Below are 27,723 nucleotides of genomic sequence, written 5' to 3' on the forward strand. Positions count from 1 at the left end.
AAGAAAAATCACAATAATGCATATTTCAACCCAGGTTGGCACAAAAAGTCAGAAAGTTCTGTGGAGACTGGCAAAGGGGTCTGGAATGTCAGTCGAATCCCAGTGACCAGTTTCTAAAAGTGGCCCTGGGATAGATACCAGTGCTAAAAGTTCTGGGACAGGACGAGGTCTCAGGAGGTCCCTGAAATTGATTAAGATGCAGCAATAGGTGCCATCCTGTGATGTTGTTGCCCCCTACATAATCCTAAATCACAGATCCAGAGTGTACTAAGAAAAAGACATCCACCCATAGGTGATGAGGGTGAGTAGTTGTCACAGGTTCTAGCTGTGTGCTGATAAAGGGCAAGTGAAAAAGCAAAAAGTAACCTTATGGTTCTGTTCCCAGGAGCTGATAAGGAGTTCACTTCTAGCCTCTAGCTTAGGGTCACATCTAAAGATAAATAACCTGAGAAAGAAACCCAGATTAAAAGTTTACCTGCATTTAATTTGTTCTGAATGTATAGAGTTTATCAGAGTATGGAAAGTACCTGAGTTCAACAGCAGTCTACTGGAACTTCCAACAACAACCAACCAACAAGTGTCTTACTTATACTAAAACTAGAGTCAGGAACTTGCAGAATTCAAACCAGAAGGCCAGGGATTGGAGTTTCCCCTAGATTACTTAATTTGAAAATCATTGAAGGCTTTCAGATCCCACAATCTTAACTATCTCTGAGATCTTGAATAGCACATAACTCAACACCTCGAGAAGTAAAAACAGGATCCCAAATGACAAAAGCTTAACTCAGACATTCTCCTCAAAAGTGTGCAGATCCCAGATGTAATATAAAGTCTAAAGTCAAGAAGTAGGCTGGAAGAATGAACAACAATAAACATCACTGTGATAATCTATCATTAATGACCGGGAAAATAAAGACAAATCCAGAAGAAGATAATTATTCCAAAACATCTCCAAGCAAAGCCTTAAAGAAAGATGCAGGTTATACTCAAGTCTATCTAGAATTCCTTAAAGAAACAAAGCCAAAAAGAAAAACAAAACACAAAAATTGAAAACTAAAAAGTATTTTTTTAAAAGCATGGTAGAAGAAAAAGTAGAGGAAAGAAATGAAAGGTATGGAAAGAAAATTAACAACCTAGAACAAGAAACACAAAACCTCACCAAAGAAAATAACTCTAAAAATTAGAACTGACCAAAATGAAGACTCCATAAGATATTAAAAATATCCAAACCAAGCCAAAATATTGGAAAATAGAAGAAAAAGATAATGTATCTCATAGAAAAATTAATTAACCTGGAAAACAGATTGAGGAAGGATAACTGAAGAATGGTAACATTATATAAAATCAATTTTAAAAAATAACCTAAATATTATATTTCAAAAAAAATCACAAAAGAAAACCAATCACATTTCTTGGAACCAAATTGCACAGAAGAAATAGAAATAATCTCTTAGTCTCTAGAAAGAAGCCCTCAAATGAAAATCCCCAGTAATAGTATCTCTGAAACCCACAATTCACATGTCAAAGAAAAATACTACAAGCAGTTGGAAAGAAATAATTCAAGCATCAAGGAACAATATTCAAAATCATACAAGATTTAGAATCCACTAATATGAATCAGCAGAGAACTTTAAATATAATATCCCAGGGTAGAAAATATCTGGGCTTCTGGCCAAAAATAACACCCAGTAAAACTGTGAGTACACCTACAGAGGAAAAAAAAATATGCCATTAATAAAATGGAGGAATTCTAAGCATTATTGATAAAAGAGCAAAGTTTACAGAAAATTTTACATATACTCATATGATTTAAGAAAAATATAAAAATATTAAGATGAGCGAGTTATAAGGATTAAATAGGATAAACTATCATTGGATAAGGTACTAAACAAAGATAAACTGTTTATTTTTTTATATGTAGATGATACCTGTATCCCTTTAAAGCTCTATCAAAATTAGGTTTCATATAAGGGTTCTATTTAGACAAAGGACTAGAAATAATTCTATTTTCCTTCAATGCTCTTAAGAGGAGAATAGGTGAGGGGAAAAGGAATATACTGGGAGGGGAAAAAAGGGAGAGGGAGAATGTGAGAGGAAGTATGTGGGGAATTATCTGACATAATTAAAGTGGCCAAGTAGAATTCTCTAAAACAAGGAGTTGGGAGTTAGGGGAAGGCAAGTGATGCTTAAATCTCATTCTAGTTTGACCTGGCCAGAGGAGGGAAGAATACATATATACATATACAAGCATTTGCATACAGAAATAAAACTGACCTAACAGGAAAACAAGGAAAGTGCTTAAGGAAATCTAGGAATAAGATCAAAAGTAGATTAAGGGGGCATGGGATTTGTCAGAAACAAAAAGTGTTTTAAAGGGGGGCGGGAAATGAAGAGAAGGAAAAAAATAACATCATAGAGGCAAACACATACTTAGCAATCACAACTGAATGAAAATGGAATGAATTCATTCATAAAATGGAAAAAGGATAGAAGAATTAACAGCTAGAATTCAATATCCTATTCACACACACACACACACACACACACACACACAGAAACACAACAGTATTTGAAACAGAACAATATGCAAAAAAGTTGAAATAGGAGGCTAGAGCAGAATTTTTTACACTCATACTGAAGTAAAATTTTTTAAAAATCAGTGATAGCAATAATGATCTCAGAAAAGGTAATAAAATACCTAATTTAAATAAAAATAATTAGCAAAACTACATTTTGCTGACAAGCACCATAGACAGTGAATTAATGTCATTGCTAAATACATATGAACCAAATGGCATAGCACATAAATGCTAATTCTGAGTTACAAGGAGAAATAGATGGTAAAATCTTAGTATTTTGGAGATCAATTTACCCCATGTGATCTAGATAAATCTAGCTATGAAGTGATTTAAAAAGATAATGAAGGGGGCAGCTAGGTGGCACAGTAGATAAAGCACCAGCTCAGGATTCAGGAGTACCAGAGTTCAAATCCAGCTTCAGACACTTGACACTTAGTAGCTGTGTGACCCTGGGCAAGTCACTTAACCCCCATTGCCCAGCAATTAAAAAACATAAATTAAAAACAAAAGATAATGAAGGACTTGAATATAATTTTGACAAAGTTTGAAATGATAGAACTTTGGAGAATATTGAATGAGAATGCAAAGAATATATCTAATTCTTAGTTGTGAATAAGAACTTCACAAAAACTGACCATGTATTCAAGTATAAAAAAAATTAAAATCTAAAAAATCAGAAATATGCGATGTACCTTTTGCTGACAATAATATAATAAAATTCAGTAAAGGGCCAATGAGAAAAAGAAAATTTACTAGAAAACAAATAATTTACCCCTAAAGAACAAGTGGGTCAAAGTATAGGTCAAAGAAACAATCTCTAATTTCATTAAAGATAATAGTAACAAAGAAAAAAAATAAAACCAAATGATCATAACAATAAAAAGGCTGGATTAAAAAAAAAACTATGTATAAGAAATAGAATGATTTATTTGGGGATATTTTGTCCAACTATATACCAATTAAGATGACAATCTAAATGAAATCCATAAATCTTTGCAAAAATAAATTATTGATTAAGAATAGGACACTTATATAACCCTATATTTTGCTAAATATCTTTTTGGCTAAAACAAAGTGAAGAAGCCATAAATGAACTTCTAAAAAGGGGAAAAGGAAGAGCAGTTGTATTTATAAGTGAACTCTATTAAAATTTAAAGAACAATTAATATCAATGCTACACAAACTATTTAAAATTAGAAAAAGGAGCTCCCTTTACAAATTTCTTCTATGACACAATTGTGGTTTCAATATCTAAATCAGAGATACTCAAAACAGAAAAAGAAAATTATAGACCATTTTGCGTAATGAATATTGATATAAAGATTCTAAATAATATATTTATTTACTAGGAGACTACAGCAACACATTAAAAGATTATATGTTATAATCTTTCTGGATTTATACTAGGAATGCAGACCTGGTTCAATAATAGGAAAACTATTAATGTATTTAATCATATTCATAAAAAACCTCAAATGATTATATCAATAGTAATAGAAGCAGAATTTTTTGACAAGATACAACTACTACTGCTAAAAATTTCAGAAAGCATATAAAGAAATGGTGCTTTCTTTAATATGGCAAGTTGTATCTATCTAAACCTAAAAGCCACCATTATCTGTAATAGATATAAACTAGAGGCCTTTCCAATAAGACCAGGGATAAAGGATAATGATTCCTCTCACCATAATTGCTATTCAATAGAGTGATATTGTACTAAAAATGCTAACTGTAGGAATGATTAAAAAACCCAAAGAAATAAACATAAACGAAGAAGGAACAACATTATGACTTTCTGCCAATGATACAATTGTTTACTTAAAGAATACGAAAGTAAGATTTTAAAAAACAAACCCACACAAATTACGTAAGAATTTGTGTATATTTTGGAGGAAAAATTGATCAGGAAGTGATAAACAGTGAAATACATTTTTTAAAAAAACTACAGACAGTGTAAAATACATGGGAGTCTTCCTGTCAAAAAATAAACAGGGGGGCAGCTAAGTGGCACAGTGGATAAAGCACCAGCCCTGGATTCAGGAGTACCTGAGTTCAAATCCGGCCTCAGACACTTGACACATACTAGCTGTGTGACCCTGGGCAAGTCACTTAACCCCCATTGCCCTGCAAAACTAACTAACTAACTAAATAAATAAATAAATAAACAGGAACGGTATGAACATAGTTAGAAAATATTCTTTAACAAATAATAGCAAACCCAAATTACTTCAGAAACATTAAATCATAATCCATAGGATGAGCCAGTATAATAAAAAGACAATACTACCTGAATTAATTTACTTATGTAGTGGCACAGTAATCAAATTACCAAAGAAGTACTTTATAGTTCAAGAAAAAATAATAACAAATTTCAAGTCTTAAAGTCTGTCCCCTAAAAAGAATTCTCTACATATGTTAAATGATCTTTTACAATGATCAATTACAAATTAAAAAATGAAACTAAAATAAAACAAGTGTTAAGACTCAGGAAGACATGAGAGAGACAAATGTGATTTGATGTTTACTTTCTTGGTCCTATATTTACATAGATATGGGCAGCTAGGTTATACAGTGGGTAGAGAAATAGGTCTGCAGTCAGGGAGACCTTAGTTCAGATCTAGCCTCAGATACCAGCTGTGTGACATTGGCCAAGTCATTTAACTGCTGTTGTCTTCAGTTTCCTCAATTCTAAAAAAAAAAAAAGGCAGGGGGTAATATTAACAGTTATATCTCAGGATTGTTGTGAGGATCAAAGGAGATAATATATGTAAAGCACTTAGTATAATGCCAGGCACATAGTAGGTGCTACACAAATACAAAGTACTTATTATTGTTGGTGTTTGTTGTTGTTGTTTTCAAATGAGTTTTGAAGGGGAATAAATCAAGAGACATGATGGAGGCTTATATACTGGGAAGGCAGAGCTAGGAGAAACTTATATTCCCCTTACTGAATAAAATGAACCTCGTAGCTGCTTGGAAATTGCTATAGGTCAGAGTTTGTGTGGGGCAGGAATGGTGGTGATGCCAAGGCCATAGGTAGAGAAGATAAAGGGGATATCAAACACACACACACACACACACACACACACACACACACACACACACACACACACTTTTTTATTTTACTAGTGTCTATGGTTTTTCTCTTCTCATTCCCATTAATGACCCTCATTCTCCTTCAAACAACTCAAGTGGACTCTGGTGGTATATAAAAAAGCCAAAATCCAGTGGAGTTGATAAAAAATAATTAAAAAAATATTTTATTGCATTTTAATTCTGTAGGATTTTGTACCCTTAGAGAGTAATCCAACTCAATTTACCCTGTATCTATATCATCGCCTGCTTTGTGGGAGGCCTTGTTCTAGGTACTGAATCTGGGCTTCACAGCAACAGTGATCTCCAGAGCAGTTTCTGTAGCTAAAGTGCCATTATTCTGAAGGATGCTTAATCTCATTCTTGTTTTCTGATATGTAAATCAGCTTCCACTGAGGAGTAAGGAGGGTGGCATGCCAAGGTGATTGCATGACCACTGGGAACTGTGAGGGCCAAAATTTGATATACGGAGCATATTAGAGTGACTTGCCTTAATATTAGAGTCCTGGAAATATGAGGGACTCTCTTAGGTTTAATTTCCCCTTTGAACTTTGCTTTTTATATATTCCTCCAAGGCCAATAATAAAAGGAGCCTCTGAGCTTTGGTTCATAAAGGATCAGGTTTTATTGCTTGGGAATTAATTAGACCACAAAAGTAAAACCAATTAGGGAAATAAGGAAGTAGAAATACAGATAGATAGTCTTAACTCTAAGCTTAGCCTATGTGATCCCAGAGATTAAGATAATTCAAAGGAATTTAGGGTTTTCCTTCATAAAACTCACCAATCCCGAACTGCCCACTGGGCTGAGAACCAGCATGCCCAAGACCAAGCACAAAACACCTAACCAGCAAGCTGAGCACCACCAGACTGCTCTCTAGGCCAAAAGAGACTGCCTTCAAAAGCTGTTCAGTAGCATGGGTGATCTCAGGGTGGCCCAGGTGTGGCCCATCCCAAATGATTCAGCTAAAACTTTCGGTATTAATCTTTACCACAAATAATTTTTACCACAGAGTGTAACTTGGCTTCCAAGGATGGGGACAAGTAAATTAATATAATGCTAACCCTGAAGCCTGAACAGATCTTTGCACAGATCATGACTACTCTAGGGCATTATGGAGAGTTTCTTGTTGCTTAAACAGTATGCTGAATGTATGTATATGTATGTATGTGTGTGTGTATGTATGAATATATATATATATATATGGCATATATAAGGTTATATATTTTACCTGATAGCAACAAAAGAGTTCTGCATAGACTAGTGCTCTTCCAGTTTCTGAGCTGGCTCATCTGGCTATACACTACAATTTAAAAGATTTCTCAAATGTCACATTGTCTAGTACATAAATAGATCATGTTGACCAAACACCCTACCGCAAAAACCACATATTGCTTACAATGAAGTAACCAAGAACAACATCAATATGATTATAAAATACTCTTTATACAAATAAAGTCAAATTTATATAACTGGAGAAATGTTCATTTTCATGGCTAGGAAAAAAACAATCTAATAATTTTTTTTAAATTATCTATTTATTTAATGTCATCTCAATTAAATTACCAAAAAAATACTGAGTTAGAAAAAATAAAAACAAAATTCATTTGGAAGAACAAAAAAATCAAGAATTTCAAAGATACTAATAAAAAAAGTTAAAAAAGGAGGCTTACCAGTAGCAGACCTTAAACTATATTATAAGGCAGTAATTACCAAAACTATCTGCTACTGGCTAAGAAATAGAATGGTAGGTCAGTGGAGCGGAGTAGACATATAGTATACAGTAGTAAGTAATTATAGTAATTTTGTATTTGACAAAGGTAAAGGTTTAAATTTTAGGGATAAGAGTCATTATTTGGTTAAAAAAAAAAGTTTGGAAACCAGTCTGTCAGAAATTGGCATAGACCAGTATCTTAAACCATTTATAACACAGGGTAGGGATGACTACATGACCTAGCTATAAAGGGAAACATCATAGGAAAATTAAAAGGACATGGATCAAATTATGTATCAGACTTATAAGCAGGAGAAGAAACTGAGAATAAATAAGAGATAGAGAGCATTGTGAGGTGCAAAATGGATACTTTCAATTACTTTATATTGAAAAAAAAAGATTTTGTACAAATAAAATAAATGTAACTGAAATTATATGGAAAGCAGAAAATTTGCGGGGGGAGAATAGACAGTCTCTCAAATTAGAGTCTCATTTCTCAATAACATAAAGAATTTTGTCAAATTTATAAGAATATTAGTCATAATGCAGAAATATGTTTAATCCTTGTACATGTATAATCTATATCTGATTGCTTTGTGTCTTGGGGAGGGAGGAGGGAAAGGAGGCACAGAGAAACATTTAAAACTAACAATATTAAGAAAACAAACATTGAAAATTATCTTTACATGAAACTGGAAAATAATAAAATACTTTTATGATTTAAAAAAAAATATAAGAAAGAAAAGAATATGAGTCATTGCCCAATTGAGAAATGGTCAAAGGATATGAACAGGTAATTGTTTTTATGAAGAAATGAAAACTATAGTCACAAAAAAGTTCTCTAAATATTGATTAAAGGAATGAAAATTAAAACAACTTTGAAAAATCATATTATACCTATTAGATTACCTAAAATGACAGATGCCCTCACAGTTATGGATTGTTATATGACTGTGATGAAATACTATTGTGCTGGGAAAAAATGAAGAACAGCATAGTTTCAGAAAAACCTAGGAAGATATATGAATTCATTCAAAGTAAAGTGAGCAGAACCAGGAGAACATTGTACACAGTAATGGCAATATTTATTATGATCCGGTATGGATGAATTAGTTATTCTCAGTCATAAAATTATCCAAGAGAATTGTGAAGGATTTATGATGAAAAATGTTATATCCCTCCAGAAAAAAAAACCTGTTGAAATAAAAGAAAGATTGAAACACAATTTTTCACTTTATTTTTCTTGCTTTTTTGCAACATGTCTAATATGGAAATGTTTTGCATGATTTCAAATGTATAATTATCACATTTCATGCCTTCTCAATGGGTGAGGAAGAAGCAGGAAGGAAGGAGAGAATTTAGAACTCAAACTTTTTTTTTTTTGAAAAATGAATGTTAAAATATATAAATAATTTCAAAAAGAAAAACTGGTCAAGAAAGTTACTTTCTCAAATTCACACATCCTATAAGTGGCACACCATGGGTTTGAACTATGTGAATATGGACAAGTCAGTCTCTTTCTCTTAGTCATAGTTTCTACATCATTGCAATTTGTGTAATAATACTTTTTGTTAGATTATTGTGGGGAATAAAATGAAATGAGACTTTTTAAGAGTCTCTAAAACATTAAAAAAATAGCCTACTCAAATACAACATGTCTAAGATAAAGCTCATTGTCTCCCACTTCAAAACACCTCTCTTCTGACATTCTTTGGTCAGGGACACTATTATTTTGGTCAACTTCTTGCTCTTCTTCATGACACACATACAATCCATTGACAATTCATGTTTGTATTTCCACATCATTTGCTTCTCTCCTCTTGTGTCCACTCACACAGCCCACCCTGATAAAGGCCCTGGTTGCCTCTCTTCTGGGTAATTGCAATAGCTTTATAATTGGTCCCCTTCCCTAAAGTCCCATCTCATTCCAATGCATTTTCCATATAAGAATTTTTTTCTTATGCCAGAAAGGATTTTCTTATAGCACATGTCTAATCTAATCTCCCCCTTTTGTCTGTGTTTTTTCCTTACAGTTCCATATGTAAAATGTAAAGCCCCTCACACCTTCTTCCCTTTTCTACCTTTCAAGTCATGTTGTGTATGAGTCCCTTTCTTGCTCACTATGGTCTGATCAAATTGGCTTCCTTGTTATTCCTCACAGCTGCTACTCCATCCACCATCCTTGGGCTTTGGCCCATGCTGATTTTCTTTCCTCCTTATTGCTCCCTCTTAGAATCCTGATTCTCCTTCAAGATGCAGCTCAAGTGCCCCCTTTTTCACCAGCCCTCTCCTAATTCTCCCAATGGCTCATGACCTTCCCCACATCACATCATATCTACTTGGTATTTTCCCTTATATTAGTAACTCTCAAAGTTTGTACTTCAACATCCTAGTGTGTTGGAATTTAACTACATTTTCCCCAAACTGAATAGAATTTGCCCCTGTAGGTACATGGAGAAAAGCAATTGTTCCTACTCATTTGTTGTGCCAATGATTCGTATTCCTCACAAAAAATCATACAGTTCCATAAGCCAAACACTTTGAGACTTGATGTGATCTCTTCTAATAGAATGCAACCTCCCAAAGGTAGGAATTGATTTGCTTTTGTTGTCCCATGGCCGTTGCCTAGCACAGCATCTGGTCCCTAATAAGACCTGAATAAATGCTTGTTAATTAAATGACTGATTAAGTAAACAACTCCAGGAAGTGTGATAACATGGCTCAGTGTTCGGAACCTTGTTTGAACACTGATTCTTGCAAAGGGCCCTGGGATTCTTCTCGGCACTTTCTCTCATGGCCTTTGCCCTATCCAATAAGTGCTGAAACCATTCAGAGCATTTTGTACTTAACTCTGAGGAATGCCTGACCCATCACCAAGCCTGGGGAGAGGCCCTGTGCCCAGCACACACTCTTCATTTCTTCTGACATTAATTGCAGTGGAATGATTGACGGGTTTGCATGTTATTAGGTTTGGGGGCAAAATCTGGACTTGTAATGATTCTAAAAATTGAACCGTTAATGCGCTGGCATCTTGCTATAATGCCGTCCATGCCTCATGCATGCAGCTTGTTATGATGCTGCTCATTCCTCATGGAAAGATAGATTGCACTACTTACATATCTGACAAGCTTGAGTACAAGATGGGATAACTTCTGCTTGACTCTGCAGGACAGAACTAGGACAAGTGGATGGAACTTGGAGAGAGGGAGGTTTCACCTCAGCTTTTTTTTGGGGGGGGGCAGGTAGTGAAGTGAGAAGGAGTTGAAGCCTTTGATTCTCTCGTTCTAGAAAAATCCTTATGAGAAGAGTCCCCTCTACTCATGCAAATTGCCACCTCATTCTCCAGTTTTAGTCTTAGAAAGTTCTCTGGTGAAACCAAGAGGTTGAACTACTTATCTATGTAGATACACCTAGCTTGTGTCCGAGTCAGGATTTGAACTTACATCTTCCTGCCTCAAAAACTGGCTTTCTATTCATGATACCCTATTGTCTCTAAAATGTATATAATGTTTTAATTTGAACAAAGGACTCTTATAATTTGCCTTTTGACATCATTTACTCCATACTTCTCTCTCCAAAGTTAATCAAGATCTCCTAGGAGCCTAATGCAATGGCCTTTTCCAGTCCTCATTCTTTTTACTTCTCTTCAGCCTTTGGCACTAGTGATCACTCTCTTCCTGATATGCCCCTCTCTCTAGGTTGTCAGGACATCATTCTCTCCCAGTCTTCCTCCTATCTACCTGACCACTCTTTCTCTGTCTCCTTTACTGGATCTCTTCCCAGACAATGCACTCTTACTATTGGTGTCCCTCAGGGCTATGTCCTGGGCCCTCTTCTCTTCTCCTCCTGTACTAATTCACTTGGTGATCTCATCATGGGTCAGAGATTTACTTACTATTGGCTGCTGATTCTCAAATCTCCCCATCTTGCTGCAATCTCTCTGCCAACCTCCAAACTCACATCTCCACCCACCTTGCAGACATCTTGAATTGCATGTCCAGTAGACATCTTTGGTGTCAGGAAGTGATGTTTGCTGGTGGAAAAGAGAGAGACAGAGCTCCCAGCTCCCCCTTCCTCCTCCCACCAGCAAATGTCACTTCCTGACACCAAAGAAAAGACACATGGTCCTGCCCTCAAAGACCTTCCTTCATGGCGGAGCTTTCCTAAAGTAAGTCTCCAGTAGGTGGCATCATTCCAATCATTACACTAAATATGCTCAAAACAGAGCTCATTTTCTTTCCCCTTAAAGCCTTTCCTTCTCCTAACTTCCCCATTTCTGTAGAGAGTGTACGTACCCACCATACCCTCAGAGTCACAACCTCGGATGCGTGCTGGATTGGTCACTATCTCTTGCCTTCCATATCCAGGTAGTTGCCTAGGCCTGATGAATTCACTTTTGGGATATCTCTTGAGTGTGTCCCCTTCTCTCCTTTGACATTGCCACTACTCTGGGGAAGGCCCTCATCACATCGTGCCTGGATTACTGAAATAACCTGCTTGTAGGTCTGCTCACCTCAAGTGTCTCTTCACTCCAGTTCAACTTCCACTCAGCCACCAAGTGATTTTCCTAAAATACAGTTATAATTATGTCACACATACCCCATCCCATAGAAACTTATTAAACTCTAGTGGCTCCCTATTGCCTCTTGGAGCAAAGAGAAAATGCTCCACTTAAAACCATTCATAACCTACTCCTCTCCTACCTTTCCAGTCTTCTTATACTGTACTCCCCACCATATACTCTTGTTTGTTGGCGCTGGCCTCCCAGCTGTTCAGAAAGAAGACACCCCATCTCTTGGCTTCATGCATTTTCTCTAGACATCCCCCATGCCTGGAATGCTCTCACTCCTCCTCTGTCATTGTTGACATCCTTGATTTCCTTTAATGTCCAACTAAGATCCCACCTTCTCCAGGAAGCCTTCCCCAATCCCTCTTCAATCCAGTGCCTTCCCTCTACTAATTATTTCATATTTATTTTGTAAACAGCCTGTTTTGTATTTGTTTGTATACTATCTCTCCCATTTTATTGTAAGCTCTCTCTGAGGGAAGGGACTGTCTTTGCCTCTTTTTTAGTATCCCCATCACTTATAGTTTGTGGCTTAGAAAAATCAAATGGAAATTTTATTGATGTGATCCTCACAATGATGTGAGTATTTCAGGCTGTTTCATTTCCTTCTATAGAGGAGGAAATTAATGGTCATAAACATGATATGGTCCCATAGTCAGTGTCAGTGGTGGGATTTGATCCATGTCTCTTGACTCTAAGGCCAATGCTGTGTCCTCTATACCACAGTCTTCTTTACTTAAGTCTCTTAGAATATTTGATTTCATTCAAAACTCAGTTCAAGATTTACCTTTGGCGTGAAGCATCCCCCGGTACCCCCAGATATTAGTGCCCTTCATTCCACTTACTTTGTTTTTCTTTGGGGGAAAGAAAATACATTATAGATAGATAGATAGATTAGATAGATTAGATAGATAGATAGATAGATAGATAGATAGATAGATAGATAGATAGATAGATGATAGATAGATAGATAGATAGATAGATAGATAGATAGATAGATAGATAGATAGATAGATAGATAGATAGATAGATAGATAGATTAGATAGATAGATAGATAGATAGATAGATAGATAGATAGATAGATAGATAGATAGATAGATAGATAGATAGATAGATAGAAGGACAGATGGATAGATAGTTAGATGGATAGATAGATAGATAGATAGATAGATAGATAGATAGATAGATAGATAGATAGATAGATGATAGATAGATAGATAGATGATAGATAGATAGATAGATAGATAGATAGATTAGATAGATAGATAGATAGATAGATAGATAGATAGATAGATAGATAGATAGATAGAAGGACAGATGGATAGATAGTTAGATGGATAGATAGATAGATAGATAGATAGATAGATAGATAGATAGATAGATAGATAGATAGATAGATAGATAGATAGATAGATGGAGAGACAGACAGAAAGACACAGAGAGAGAGGCAGAGAGGCAGAAAGAGAGGGAGAGAGACTTTGATATAAAACACTTCATTACCTCAATTAGGGTTTTCTCATCAGAAATACTAGAGTAGTTTGTCATTTCCTTCTTGAGCTCATTTTATAGATGAGGAAACTGAGACAGAGTTAAATGCCTTGCTTGGGATCACACAGATAATAAGTGTCTGAAACTCAATATTAACTCAGGTCTTCCTGACTCCAGGACCAGAATTCTATCAGTTGTACCACCTGGCTTCCTTTATTTCCTTTATTCCTGTATTTCCTAATTTGGTCCTATTTTTTGTCTCATATAAGGAGTTTTTTATGTGTACACACATATGTTTATATATATTTATATAGGGAGTACTATATATATATTTATATATAGATATGAGCATGCATATCTATAAACATGTATGTATGCATGCATGTGTGTGTACATGTATATGTATAGTGTTTGTGTGTTTATGTAGAGTTCCCACCCCTATTTCAACCCACACTATCCTACAAATGAATGGAAGTTCCTTGAGGGTAGTAAGTTTTTTTTGTATCCTCAGAGCCCAACCTCCCTCCCAGAAGATAGCAGATACACATTAGGAGCTTGCAGATTGACTGGTTAATATTCCTAATAGTCAGAAGGAGAAGTCATGTCTCTTATAAGCTTATAGATGTCAGGCCAGAAGGGCCCTTATAAGCCAACATGTTTAATGGCCTCATTTTATAAATGGTAACGCTAAAGTTCCCAGTGGTTAAGTCCTCTATCTACCATCACCCTGATGAGTGTCTAAGGCAGGATTAAAATGAGGTTTCCCTGCCCGCCAGTTACGTGAGCCAGTGGGCTGCCTACTGAGTTCTCTGCAACTGGAGGTGTTCAAGAATCCAGACACCCACTCGCCTGGGATCTTGTTCGAGGGATTCTTTCTCAGGTGGGACAGGGAGCTTCTTCAGGTTGCACTGATGTTACAACTCTCATATGGATGAGGGCTTTGCAATGAGCAGTTAGACATTTCAGGAACTGAATGCCCCAAATGGGGTCCAGAATTAGCCCTCCTTAGACTAAATTATGCAACAGTGAGATTGTCGTGTAGTCATTTGAAATGATGAAATCCTACAAGGATAAGATTTCACTTGAAGGAAAACTCAAGTCATAGGACATATATCATAGGTTGGCCACTGCGGGGAAGTGAGCAGTGGATTGTAAACATCTATTTTAATAATTTAAATCTTCATATAATCATGGACATAGGATAGATAAGAACTGAGGCTGCCTCTGCCCTCTGGAAAAGAGAACATGGTGGGAGCTGAGTGGATGAGACTATACCACAAGAAAGACTATCTAGCATCCCTTTATAGACTGGTTAGCCTCACACTGTTACATGACCACAGACCTCAACCCTAATCCCAGACAGCTGTCTCCAAATCTCCTGGTCCCAAAGGAGGCTAGAGAAGAGGATATGAATGATGCATTGCCAATCCATCACCACTGTTGGAGAAGGAGAGAGGGCTTGGGAGTGTGCACACTGAGCATGGGAAGAGACAGTGCCTTGTGAGGAGGGGGTATGTTTGTGGGAATGGTGAGCCAGGTCTATCTGAACTTTAAGGTGAGATTCTGTACTAGGCATCTACCTGCAGTAATCAGGTTAACTGGGTATAGAATGGGAAGGAATTCTGGAGACCACTGAGACCAACCTTTGATTTTTACACATGAGAAAACTAAGCTTCAAAGGATCTGAGATCATAAAGGCTGCAAGCAAAAACAAGGATCCCACTCTGCCGGGACAATCAATCTCTCTCTCTCTCTCTCTCTCTCTCTCTCTCTTTCTCTCTCTCTCTCTCTTTCTCTCTCTCTCTCTCCGTTTCTGTCTCTGTCTCTGTCTTTTTCTCTCTTTCTATGTCTCTCTGTGTCTCTGTCTCTCTTGCACCGTAGCATATAGATACATGACTATATAGAGATCTGTATGTCTGTATAGGCACACGTGTTTTATTGTTGTTTATTTGTCACAGTTGTGTCCATCTCTTTGTGATCCCTTTTGGGGTTTTCTTGGCAGATACTAGAGCCATTTGCCATTTCTTTCTCCAGCTAATTTTACAGATAAACTGAGGCCAAAAGGACTAAGTGATTTGCCCAGGGTGACACAGCCAGTAAGTTTCTGAGGCCAGATTTGAACTCAGGAAGATAAGCCTTCCTGACCAGATGTTTGGTACTCTATGCACCTACTATCCCATGTACACACACATTTGTATATACATATATATATATATATATATATTCAGAAGAGTATGATTAATATAGCCAGGATGTACATATATAGACACATGCATGCATACACATGTAGACCCGTGCACATGTAAACACATATGTATGTGTATGTATGTATGTATAGCCTGGTTGTAGCATTTCTTTCCTCATGAACCTGCAGTGGCTCCCAATGTCTCCAGTACCAATCCCTCGGATCCTGGCACTCGCTGGCATTTGAGGTTCTCTTGTACCCTTCCCTGTCCCTCTCTCCTCCATTCCCCCACAGCCTTTCTGATCTTATCTTCATGACTCCACTTAACCACAGTGTCTGGGCCACCATCTTATTTGCTTTCTCTGATTGAGGAGCTGACTTCCACCCAAGCTCATCTAGTAGGTGCTACAGAGTGAAAGGCACCAAGTGAGCTACCTCACTGACCCTGCAGTGATTCCTGAAGTCTCCACATTGCTCAGGTATTTTGGCTAAGGGCTCAAAGAAGACCCCTGTTTAAATGCAAATTCCACCCAGTAGTTGTCATTCCTGGAGCTGTTATCAATTCTCAGTGTCTTACCTGAAAGGAATTCATCTCTTCAATAGACAAATGGTAGGGCTTTGGAGAGATGGGGCACAGAGAGGAGCATTTTGACAGGGGACAGCAAGTTTGGGATGAGGATACTTTGTGATTCAGGCCCCCATAGAATAGAGGGGCCAAAGGAATGCCATGATATCCAGGGTACAGGGTGTGTGTGGCTCAGCAGCCAACAAAAAGGCAGCACAGAAAAGACAGAAAAGAGGCTGAAGGCAGCAGGCAAGTTCCTGTTCCCTAATTTGGCTCCTAGGCAGCCAAGGTGGAAGCATCTGGCCCTGAGCCCAGCCCTGGCTGGTAACAAACATGCCTTAGTGGATGGGAGGTCATGCAGGAAAGGAAAGAATGAAAGATATTCAGTGGAACAAACATGGAGAATGAAGAAAAGGTCACTTTGGCAGGGGGGGGGTGGTCTTCTTCAGGGCCATAACTCTATGGGACATAAAGTGCCCAGCAAACAGCAGAGTCCACTGGAGACAGAGGGTGTCACCCCCAGCCCCTCTTCCAACCCCCCCCTCCCTCAATGATAAGTGTCAGAACATCCCAGGCCTGCCTGTGGAAAGTCCCCTGAAGTCACTCTGACATACACAGGAACGTGTGTCTGTGAGTATAAATATAAAATGCCTCATTGAGCCCCTGCAACAGCTCAGGACTTATCTGTCAAGGCTACCTTGGCTAAGTCTTTCCACATGATCTGGTGCAGCAGAGCGAGGTAAGAAGGACACCTTCATCCCATCAGCTGATGGCTCAGACAAATGCACAATGTTATATGTGGCAGAGAGCTAGAGTCAGCAAGCTCTCTGGTTTGGGGCTGTCCCCTGCCCTTCTGCTCTTCTGAGGAGCTCAAAGCACTGTTGAGTTTGAGACTCCTTGGTTTCAAGGGAATCTTCTTAGCTTCCTTCATGATGAGCTCCAGAATGGGCCTTATTTTTCTAGTTTGACTCAAACATGGATTGAAAAAGAGTGACATGCTCCAAGAAAAATGAACAGAGGAAACAAGCCTGTCCTGTTATCTGGGTTCCAGAATCAAGTACTGCTTTTCACAGATCCTAGGTTGTCATGCCTCTTATTTGACAAGAGTCTAAGTTGAGGCTTGGATACTTGAAGTGATTTTCATAAGGTGACACAGCTAGTGAGGGGGAGCCCAAATCCCTGTCATTCCCTTTGGAACTCAACAAAGGAATGTGGATATGAATACAACATACACAAGTTCAGAGTCTTCAAAGCTTTTCCAGTTGCATTATGCGAACTAACTTGATAAATCATTTCAACAACTAAGAATGATTATTCACCATGCAACCCACAAAAAAATCAGGGAAGAATTGTCAATACATCAATGCCTTCTATGTCCAAAATAGGTCAAGTTTTTCATGGTGTTATGGGGCAGAAAGAAGAGTCCTGTCCTTGGACCCAAGAAAACCTATGATAAATTAGGACCTCAGACATCTCTGAGATGGGAAACCCAGAGTAGATCACTTACCATGCCCCTCAGGCAATTGCTAAAGACTATATTACAGAAAATGTGCTGACCTGCTAATGTAGAGGCATGTCATCATTTTGGGTTTTCCTATAGCAATGAATCACAGGTGACTCCAATCTAATGTAATAAATGCCTGGTAAGCACGGACAATGACTCAGGAACGATGCTAAACACTGGGGATATAATTAATAAAAAGAAAGACAGTCCTTGCCCTCAAGTAGCTTACAGTCTATTGTGGAAGACACACATAAGGGGACAGAAAAGGGGGTAAGCCAGAAATACCTGGTGCTGGGCTATCTTGTTACTAGGAGGTGAAACCAGGCAGAGCAGCAAAGGCAGAATGGGGTGAGCGAAAAGTCCTCTTTCTGCCCTCCATACAGCAAGGCATTGGGAGGAATTTGATACTTACTCAATCCCCTATCTTTCCAGAAAGGAGAAGAGGCAAGGGTGACAGTGTCAATCAAACCTTGAGTTAGCAGCATTGTATTGGGATTAAAGCTGATGAACTTAATCTGGAAGGGACACCTGGAGTTGAAACTAGGCAGAGCAGACTGATTGGTTGAGCCAGTCTTAGTGCCAGATTCTGCGACTATAACACAAAAGTGAACCAGTCCCTGCCTTCAAGGAGCTAACATTTACAATAATCCCTGATGATTGGTCATCCAGCCTCCTCCTGAGGAATTTCGATTACAGGGAACTCATTGCCTACTAAGAGAGGTTATCCTCCTTCTGGATAGCTCAGAGGGTGAGGAAATTCTGTCTTACATAGAGCCAGGCACAATTTCCACAAGAGAACATAAGGGCATTGTGAAAATAGCATAAAATAACATAATTTTACAAATGACACATTAATGCAAGATCAAGAAGTTAGGCAGAGGAAAGCAAAATTTTATAGATGTGAAATTTTAAAAGGCAATGACTCAGGGGTAGCTAAGTGGTGCAGTGGATAGAGCACCATCCCTGGAGTCAGGAGTACCTGAGTTCAAATCTGGCCTCAGACACTTAACACTTAGTAACTATGTGTCCCTGAGCAAGTCACTTAACCCCAATTGCCTCACTAAAAAAAAAAAAAAAAAAAGGCAATGACTCACCCAGAGGAAGTAGATGATCACTGGGGGCCTGGTAACCCTATGTAGGACCTCAAAGGCTCTACCAGTAAAAGCCAAGCATTCAATCACAAACTCGTGTTGCCATCTGAGTACCATTTAGCACAAGCTTCTGGAAAGGAAGGCAATCAAAGGAGCTTCAGCAAAAACCCAAGATCACACCACAGGGCATCAAAAGCAGACTGGGAGCAACAAAGAACAATAAAAAAGAACCTTTACTTGTAGAAGTTTGTGTTTCAGTGGAGACTGAAGTATCATAGACAAGGCTGAGCAGGACCTGTCATTTCATTCAACCCCCTTATTTTACAAACAACGAAACTGATGACCCAGTGATGTCGGGACATGCCTAAAGTGACAAAAGTACTAAGTGGCAGGGCTAGGTTTTGGTCCCCGACTTCAAATGTGGTACAAGCCATGGTCTTCTATTTTTGGCTGCTGAAGGGAAGATTTCTGGGATTCTTCTGTCATATTCTCATACTCATCAAATTAATCATGCTTCCAGGATTTTTCCTTCCTTTCTCGCTCTCCCTTAAAACTTCCTACATGGGACTTATGAATCACATAGAATAAAATGTTATTCCATCAGCAAGTATTTCTTAAGTTCCTATGATGCTGGATGCCACAGGGAAACCATTGAGAAGGCAATGACCGATACTCCATTGGAACGTCATTTTTTATGACCAAGAATAACACCTTGTGGTCTGTGGATGTATTCAGATCAAGTAAGGAGGAATAAGCTATTGGATCGTTGGACGAGAAGCAAAGACTTGGCAAGGTCTATGGATCAGATGGATCACACGCCTGGAATAGCATGATGTCAGTATTAAGGATGAGGTCAGAGTGAGCTTTATCCCCCAACTCAGTTTCATCTCTCAGCGCAATGATTTTTTGTTCAACAGGCCCTGTGGTTTCTTGCCCTTTCAGTCTCTAGGGCACATGTCCTCCATAATCCAGTTGTCCAGTGTCTGAAGGGATGAGTCTGGTACTAGGCAAAGCAGCCTTGGGGAGGAAGCAGGGTTTGCTTCCATCGGATTTCATCCTTATTTCTACAGGGCCTCCCAGGCTTTAACATGCATTGAGGGTATACCCCGGAGGAGTCTTAGTCCCTCTGAACCCCTCCACCCCCCCACACACACACTCTGATTTCTCCTCAGAGAGGTTATTATCCCCCTTAGATAAAGTTAAGCAAAAAGGTTGTCTTCATGATGCTTGTTTTGACATGGAAGACATCTTTTTAATAAGAACTGAATTGACCTGATTTTCAATACCATCCTAAGAATGATTGATCAGTTCCTGTCAATTCCAGGCACCATCATTGTAGTGAAAATCACAGAATCATAGAATTAACTATTGAAATGGACTTCCAAGGATACCTAGTACCACACCTTCACAACTTAATAAGAATCTCCTGGATGTGATCTTTAACTGATCATTCAATCATTGCTTGAAGCTATAGATAGATAGATAGATAGATAGATAGATAGATAGACAGACAGACAGACAGACAGACAGACAGACAGATAGATAGATAGATAGATAGATATATAGATAGATGATAGATAGATAGAGATAGATGATAGAGATAGAGATGATAGAGATAAAGATGATAGAGATGATAGAGATAGAGATAGATACACACACACACAATTAGCACAATGTCTTTATGGGTCTCTTAAGAGAAAGCATGTGTATGCAAGCACCTCAAGAGAACCATGAGATGGCAGTGCTTAGAGGCCAGAACAGAAAGATAAGGAATTCTGGGGCCATGTGAGACACACGAGAATTGCCAACTAGCAGCAGGGAGTTGGTAGTAGTCAATTAACAACAGAATTTCTCTACCCAGAAAAGGAGGTATTAGACCAAACATGAGTGAGCTAATTTAATCCTATATAACAAGACACAAAGAACAGATATACTAAGAATGAGAATCAGTCTGAATTCTCTGGAGACAAAGCTTTCACATCTTTGAGGGCCCTCCAGAGGAAGTGGTGGATGGGGGCACCAATGGAGCAGGAAGGAAATACTTGCCCAGAGTAGGAATGGCATGAGAGCTGGTAACAATGGAGTTACAGCAAGAGGACTAAAGGAGAGCTTCTAGGTCTAAGCCTCATTAACTTAGGGGAGGAGATTTTGGACCAAACTGCAGATGCCAAGGTACAGTATGGGAGAGTCATGACGTAGAGGAGCACTCATAGGCCTTTCACTTCAATGGTACTGTGAGTGATGGGAACTGTTCAGCTCCTGTGAGAGGAGTCAGTTTTCTATAAAACCCAGGTACTTCCCTAAAGGGAAAGTGCCCTAACCTCTGAAGAATGCCATATACTGAGAGGACAGAATACATCTCCAGAGAAGCTGGGCTATCAGGGAAGGGATTCCTTGCCCAAAGTAATTTCTTTCTTTTTCAAGTTACAGGGTGGGACCACATAGAAGCATATTGTAAGTATAAAGACCTGAATATATTCTTGGAGCTGAAAGTGAAGGGAAAGGGACTTCCTAGACTGGGATGTAAGTCTTTTATATATTTCTCAAGAAAACTTGTCTCTTGTACAATGTCATGTTAGCCTGAACATTTTCTCTCTTTTCAACAACACTTAGACAAATTCTGATGTTTCTGGGGGAAAGCCTAGATGGCAGCAAAATCCAAAGCAAGATCCTTAGAAAGCGCACGAGAATCCTCCAACATGACCCTGGTCCATAGAAACACAGATGTTTTGCTGTCCAGGACTTAGCCCCATGTCCAGCACTAGCTGTTTGACAGGTTAAGACATACTTTATATGTAAACTCCAGAAGACCTAAATAGATAGGTCATCATAGGAGCCATGCAAGCCTGGATGCCAATTAAGACTGCAAAGGTGACTCTTCAGACCTATTGCCCTAGGTCCTATTCTTTTTTACCCATATGGCATGCTCAGTGACCCCCCAAAAAACTAACATTTGCTTCATGATTAAACCTTCCTTCCTTTCTCAGATTCTCTCTCTCTCTCTCTCTCTCTCTCTCTCTCTCTCTCTCTCTCTCTCTCTCTCTCTCTCTCTCGGCAATGAGGGTTAAGTGACTTGCCCAGGGTCCCAGGGTCACACAGCTAGCAAGTGTCAAGTGTCTGAGGCCGGATTTAAACTCAGATACTCTTGAATCTGGGGCGAGGGCTTTATCTACTGTGCCACCTAGCAGCTCCCAGATTCTCTTGAACAATAACCCATTTCCCTAATATCTATACAATTTATCTGATCACTTTAGAACTCCCTACATAAGAATCTTACTGCTATGAGTAGGCTTTCTTCTGATTCCTTGTTTAAGAAAACCGTCTCCTCCATGAAAGAATCCCTAATACCAAAGAAGGAAGGAAAATAGAAAAGGAATCAAAGATGGAAGAAAGGAAGGAGGGAGGTAGGGAAGGAAGGAAGGAAAGGGGAGAGGGAGGAAGGGAGAGAGGCAGGGAGGGAAGGAGGAAGGAAGAATGGAAGGAAGGAAGGAAGGAGAAAAAAGAAGAGAGGCAGAGGGAGAAAGGAAGGAAAGGAAAGGAAGTCTAATTATTGTAAGTTTTTCCCATATGTGAAACATTAAGCTGATAACTGGGAACACCAATACAAAGAGCAAGAATTGCTTCATTTGAGCTTAAATCTAACAGTGAGAAGTGCTCCACATTGTGGAGTAGTGCCATGGCTGGTGGTAGTTGTATTGGTGGTGACTGTAACTGTGGTGCTGTGGAGCGTAGAGAATGGTGTTTTGGTCCGGTAAGTCACAGGGCTGAGGTGGAGTCGAGGTGTTTGTTTTGTTCTTCCTGTTGTCAGGATAGTACGGATTTGATCATTGCTCCCAGTATGGAATGCTGGGTGTGGAAAGGGAGAGGGAAGGAGCATGCATACAGCACAGCAGAGTAGAAGATGATGCCCAGGATTGCCAGGGATTAAGAAGAGGCAGAGTGGCACAGTGAAAAGGAATAGCCAGGACAGGGTATGGAGAATGCCTGGGGCTAACTGGATAGAGTGAACTCTGTGATGTCCTAGTCAATCAGGGCCACAGGGACAGGGTGGGAGTCCTCTGGCAGATCATGTCCTTAGCCCCACCCAAGGGGTGAGCTCAGAGGAACATTCAGGACTAAGCTGAGCTCCCTTGCCTCTGTAGGACCAGAAGCTGTTTAATTATTTAAAATGCCGTTGGCCACATTTTGATCACATCCTTCTGCCTCATGACTCTCCAAACAAAATGGCCATTCATCTTTCCCAGAATTCTCCACTAGCTCAGGTTCTGCTCAGCATTCATTCACTATTCTTATCATGACTCATGAGTTCAAAGACTAGGGAACTGTTTTAAATTATTCAACAGAAGGAAACAATCCTTTATTAAGCATCAATGGAGCAAGTGACTGGACTCAATACTAGCAGCCAGAGACAAGCACATCACAGAGCGTGGCCTCACTGATCTTCCATTTTATTCAACAACACAGGCCAACAGGGATAAATGGGAAGTCTGTATCCAGAATTGCAAAATGATAAGAAGGGGAGAGTACAAAATGAGAGACTGAGAGCTCAGGAGAGGCCTCTTGTCAGAGAGGAAGATGTTAGGAAGGCTTTAACAGGGCTAAAGTGGCTGCTGAACACGCGGACTGTGCTGTATTCTCATGGGAGTCACTAGGCCCCTCTGGAAGAGAAGGCAAGGCCCGTGACCCACTGCACAGGTGGTTCTCAGGATCACTGAAACAGTGATTTAGGATCAGAAACCAACGTCTAGCACTGGCCGACCTGCTGGACTTAGATCTCGAAGTCCACCTCAGTCATGTACTAGTCATGTGGCAGAAAAAGTCAGATTGCTCAAGCCCCTCTCCCCCCCCCCCCCGCCCTTAGTTTCCATTTCCTCACTTTAAGATGGGAAGGGTAAGATCTTTTGTACCCATTTCACAGAGTGGAGTGGCTGTGAACTTTAAACTCAGGCAAAGTACAAGAAACATATAAATTGTGGAAATGTGGAGATTCATCCATGGTGAAAAATGGCCCCCAGGCTTGAAACGACTCAGTAGAACTCCTCAGGCAGAGTTACACCTTGATGCCCTGAAAACCTCTGGCATTCCTATATAGGCCTGGCAACCACTGCTGAGCAAGTCAATAAAAAACTGTCTGACTCTGCCATCCCAAATCAGCCCACCCAGTCTGGGGCGTGGTGGATGAACACCCACACCCACCCACACACACACACCATGCATAAACTTACATTTGCACACCCACTCACACTCACCACAGCCATGCTCATTCTCCCAGACAAACTTAATTTTCACACACACACTGGCATATCCACTTATGATATCCCATGCACAGCTATCCTTTCGTACCTACATTCCCACTCTCACAGATCACACTCACATATACCCTACACACTCCAACCCAGTGACGCATGGCTTGGTCTGTGGCCAAGGCCAAGCTCAGTGGAATCCATTAACCTTGAGCACCACTCTAGTGGCTGCTTTGTGCTGGTGAGGCCAGGTGCCACCTAGAGCTAGTCAAAGGATCTCACCTGCAGGAAAATGGTTTGTTGTTGCCTCTTACACAATGGTCTGGAGGAGAGCAGGGAGGGCAGGCAGAGCAAAAGAATTGAGGGGGGGGGGTTCGAAAATTTCCTCAGGCCCAAGGCTGTTGCTGCTGCTGAAAGGAAGCCGTTGCTGGCAGCTCCTTCTGACAAGCTCAGGCAGGTTGCCTTTAACAGGACATCTGAACAGACTCCTTCCAATCCCTTCCCCTACCCCAATTCCTTCTGCTTCAGGCTAGATTTTTTTTTTTGAGGGGGATGGTATAGTAGGGAGTCAGGTATTCAGAGATATGTTTAAAATGCCTAATGTCAGGGCACTCAGAAGTTCCCTTGGTGACTTCCAGGGATTCCTGTCTGTGTACTGCCCCCATTGGAGAGGCCTCCCAGACTGGCTCACTGGAATCAGGGCTTATTTAGGGTCAGAGGGGGATAAGATGGGACTCTGAAGCGCCCTCAAGGACCATGGAATTTAACTTCCTCATTTTACAGGTGAAAGACCCAAGGGCAGGCTTGACCAAAGTCATTCTGTGTCAAGGCTGGGGCCTAAGGCCAGGTCCTCTGACTTCAAAAGCAGATGCAAATGCTCAGCACTGTAGCTGGCATTAGGAACCAGAGCTTTTCCAAACCTTTAATAATGACAAAAGCAAAATTTATATAACACTTTAAGATTTGCAAAGCACTTTACAAATACCATCTAATTTTATGTCCATTACAACACTTGAAGGTAGATGATGTTTTCTTAAGATTTTACAAAGGAGGAAACTGAGGCACAGAGAGGTTAAATAAATGTCTCAGTTCCCACAACTAATAAGTGTCTAAAGCTGTATTTTTACTCATTTTTCCCTAATTCCAGATCTAGGAATCTATCTACTGAGTCATCAAGCTCCCCAGAAAGAGCTGTGTTTTTCAGAATTCAGAGGAAAGAGAATGAAGAATGCATTTTCTGTGAAGACAGGGCTATGCTTGCTTGCTTTTACTTGTATTCACAATGGTTAGCAGTGCTTGGCAAATAGTAAGCACTTAATAAAATCTCTCTCTCTCTCTCTCTCTCTCTCTCTCTCTCGTAACCTATGTATTTTAAAATAGAAATCAGATACCCTACAAGCACTTATCCAGAAACTATTATATTCTAGGTATTTTGTTGGGTATGAAGGTAGGGGATCAGAATATAATGATATGGGGCAGCTAGGTGACACGGTGGATAAAGCACCAGCCCTGGGTTCAGGAGGTCCTGAGTTCAAATATGGACTCAGACACTTGATACTTACTAGCTGTGTGACCTTGGGCAAGTCACTTAACCCTCATTACCCAGAAAAAAACAATAACAAAAAAGAATATAATGATATAATGATGAAAATGAAGCAATGCCTGACTTCTAGAAGCTTAGTTAAGCTAATGGATAGTAGATAAGTCTATATCTATGTATGTGTCTTTGTCTATATCTATATATATCTACATCTACATATGTATCTACTAGTATATGTGTGTAATGAACATTTAAATAGCAACACTTACAGATAATTTGGATAATTTTTCTTTTTCTTTAAGTGGGAACAGAATCTTAAGGATAGATTCAGTTTAACTAGGAGGGATAACTTTTCCTGAGAGAAACTGAAACACTGTGAAAAAGGGCTAAGAGAATTTCTTTCCTAAAAGTTTGAATGAGTGAATTTTCAAGGAGAAATTGTCTAAAGATACATTTTCTGAGATTACTATATCTAACTATGAATCCTGTGAAGCCTATATCCTGAAGAGAATTCTTGACTCAGCAACTAAAATATTGGCTTAAGGAGTCAATACATGGAATTGATGGTAAGATGCCTTTTTCCACAAAATACATTGTGGGGGAAAATTAAATATGTCTTTGGATTCTTTGTTATGCTGTTAACATATTGTACAACTAATGAGGCCAATGTTTGAGGAAGCTTGTTAACTTGGTTTCTGATACTGAGAAAGGAGAGTGAGAACTTTCAAGAAAGGAGCTTTTTTTGGTTCCTTTATAACTTGGCTTTGGTCTCAGAAATAATAGATTATTTATTGTACATTTATGCTAATATATTAGGAAATATCACAACATATTCCTTGAATGCCTTTGAATATAGCTAGAGAATTGGGAGTCAGCAATAGTTAGAGAGATAAGGACTTCTGTAGATGTCAACTAGTGTAGAGCTCTACACAGATTCCCACCCACTCCAACAAAAAACTAAATGTGTTCTGTCATCCCTGAAACTCTGTTCCATAAGGAAAGAATATTTTGGAAAGGAGGACATTGGCAACTCTGTGGTATGTGTGTGTGTGTGTGTGTGTGTGTGTGTGTGTGCGCATGTGCGTGCACGCGCGCGCACCTAAGAGAGCTTTCATTGTCTACCTTATAAGGTTAATGTGATACTTAAGTGTGGTCCTATATAATAATTTCTCTCTGAATGCATAGAAGTGCCAGTGATCATTGTCAAGGTCACATCAAGAGAGAATTCATAGATTCCAGGAAGACTCAATTTCAAATTTTCTGTCCTATGTCAAGCAAAGAAAATTGGAAGTTCTGATTAATCCAGACTAGGCATAATAGGAAATTAAAATATCTCATCTATCTGACAAATCATTAATTAGAGTTTTCCAGAACTATAATTCAATAAAATAAAACAGCCAACACCAAAAGAACACTGAGAATATAGTTATTCAATCACTTTTTCTTTGATGATTCAGAAAAAAAATCTTGGAAGGATAAAATTTCCCCTTTCCTCCCTACATCCCCAAGGGCTATTTAAGTCAAATTAGCTTCAGTACTTTTTAATCCTTCTGTTTTGGAAAGGATGAAAATCCTTTAAATAATACTAAAAAAATATGCTAAGCATTGCCAGAATTTGTTATATAAAGTGGGTGGGGAAAAAAGAATGCAAACTTGATGTATTCCAAATTTCCCCTTTCTATTAGGGTGTTTTTTTGGCTGAGAAAATCACCCAAATATTCTGATGCACTCTCATCACCCCAATTCAGTCATTTGTCACTTCTTGCTTAGACTATCATAGAAAAGTAAAATTGGATTGCCTCTTTCCAGTATTTTCCCATTTCTAACCTATCCTTCGGAGAGCTGCCAAACAAATACAAAAAAGGGATGTCTTATCATGATCTTCATCTGTTCCAGCACCATCACTGGCTCCCTATTGCTTCTACAATGAAATAAAACCTTTCATTTTTGGCATTTAAAACCTTTTTACAACTTGACTTGGGAAGGGAGGTGGAACACTGGATAGAGTGGTGGGCCTGTAGTCAGAATGACTCCTCTTCATGAGTTTAAATCTGGCTTCAGCCACTACTAGCTGTGTCACCCTGGCCAAATCATTTAACCCTGTTAATCTCAATTTCCTCATCTGAAAAAGTAAACTGGAGAAGAAAATGGCA

The sequence above is a fragment of the Dromiciops gliroides genome, chromosome 3 (genome assembly GCF_019393635.1).
Source record: "Dromiciops gliroides isolate mDroGli1 chromosome 3, mDroGli1.pri, whole genome shotgun sequence".
NCBI lineage: Eukaryota > Metazoa > Chordata > Mammalia > Microbiotheria > Microbiotheriidae > Dromiciops > Dromiciops gliroides.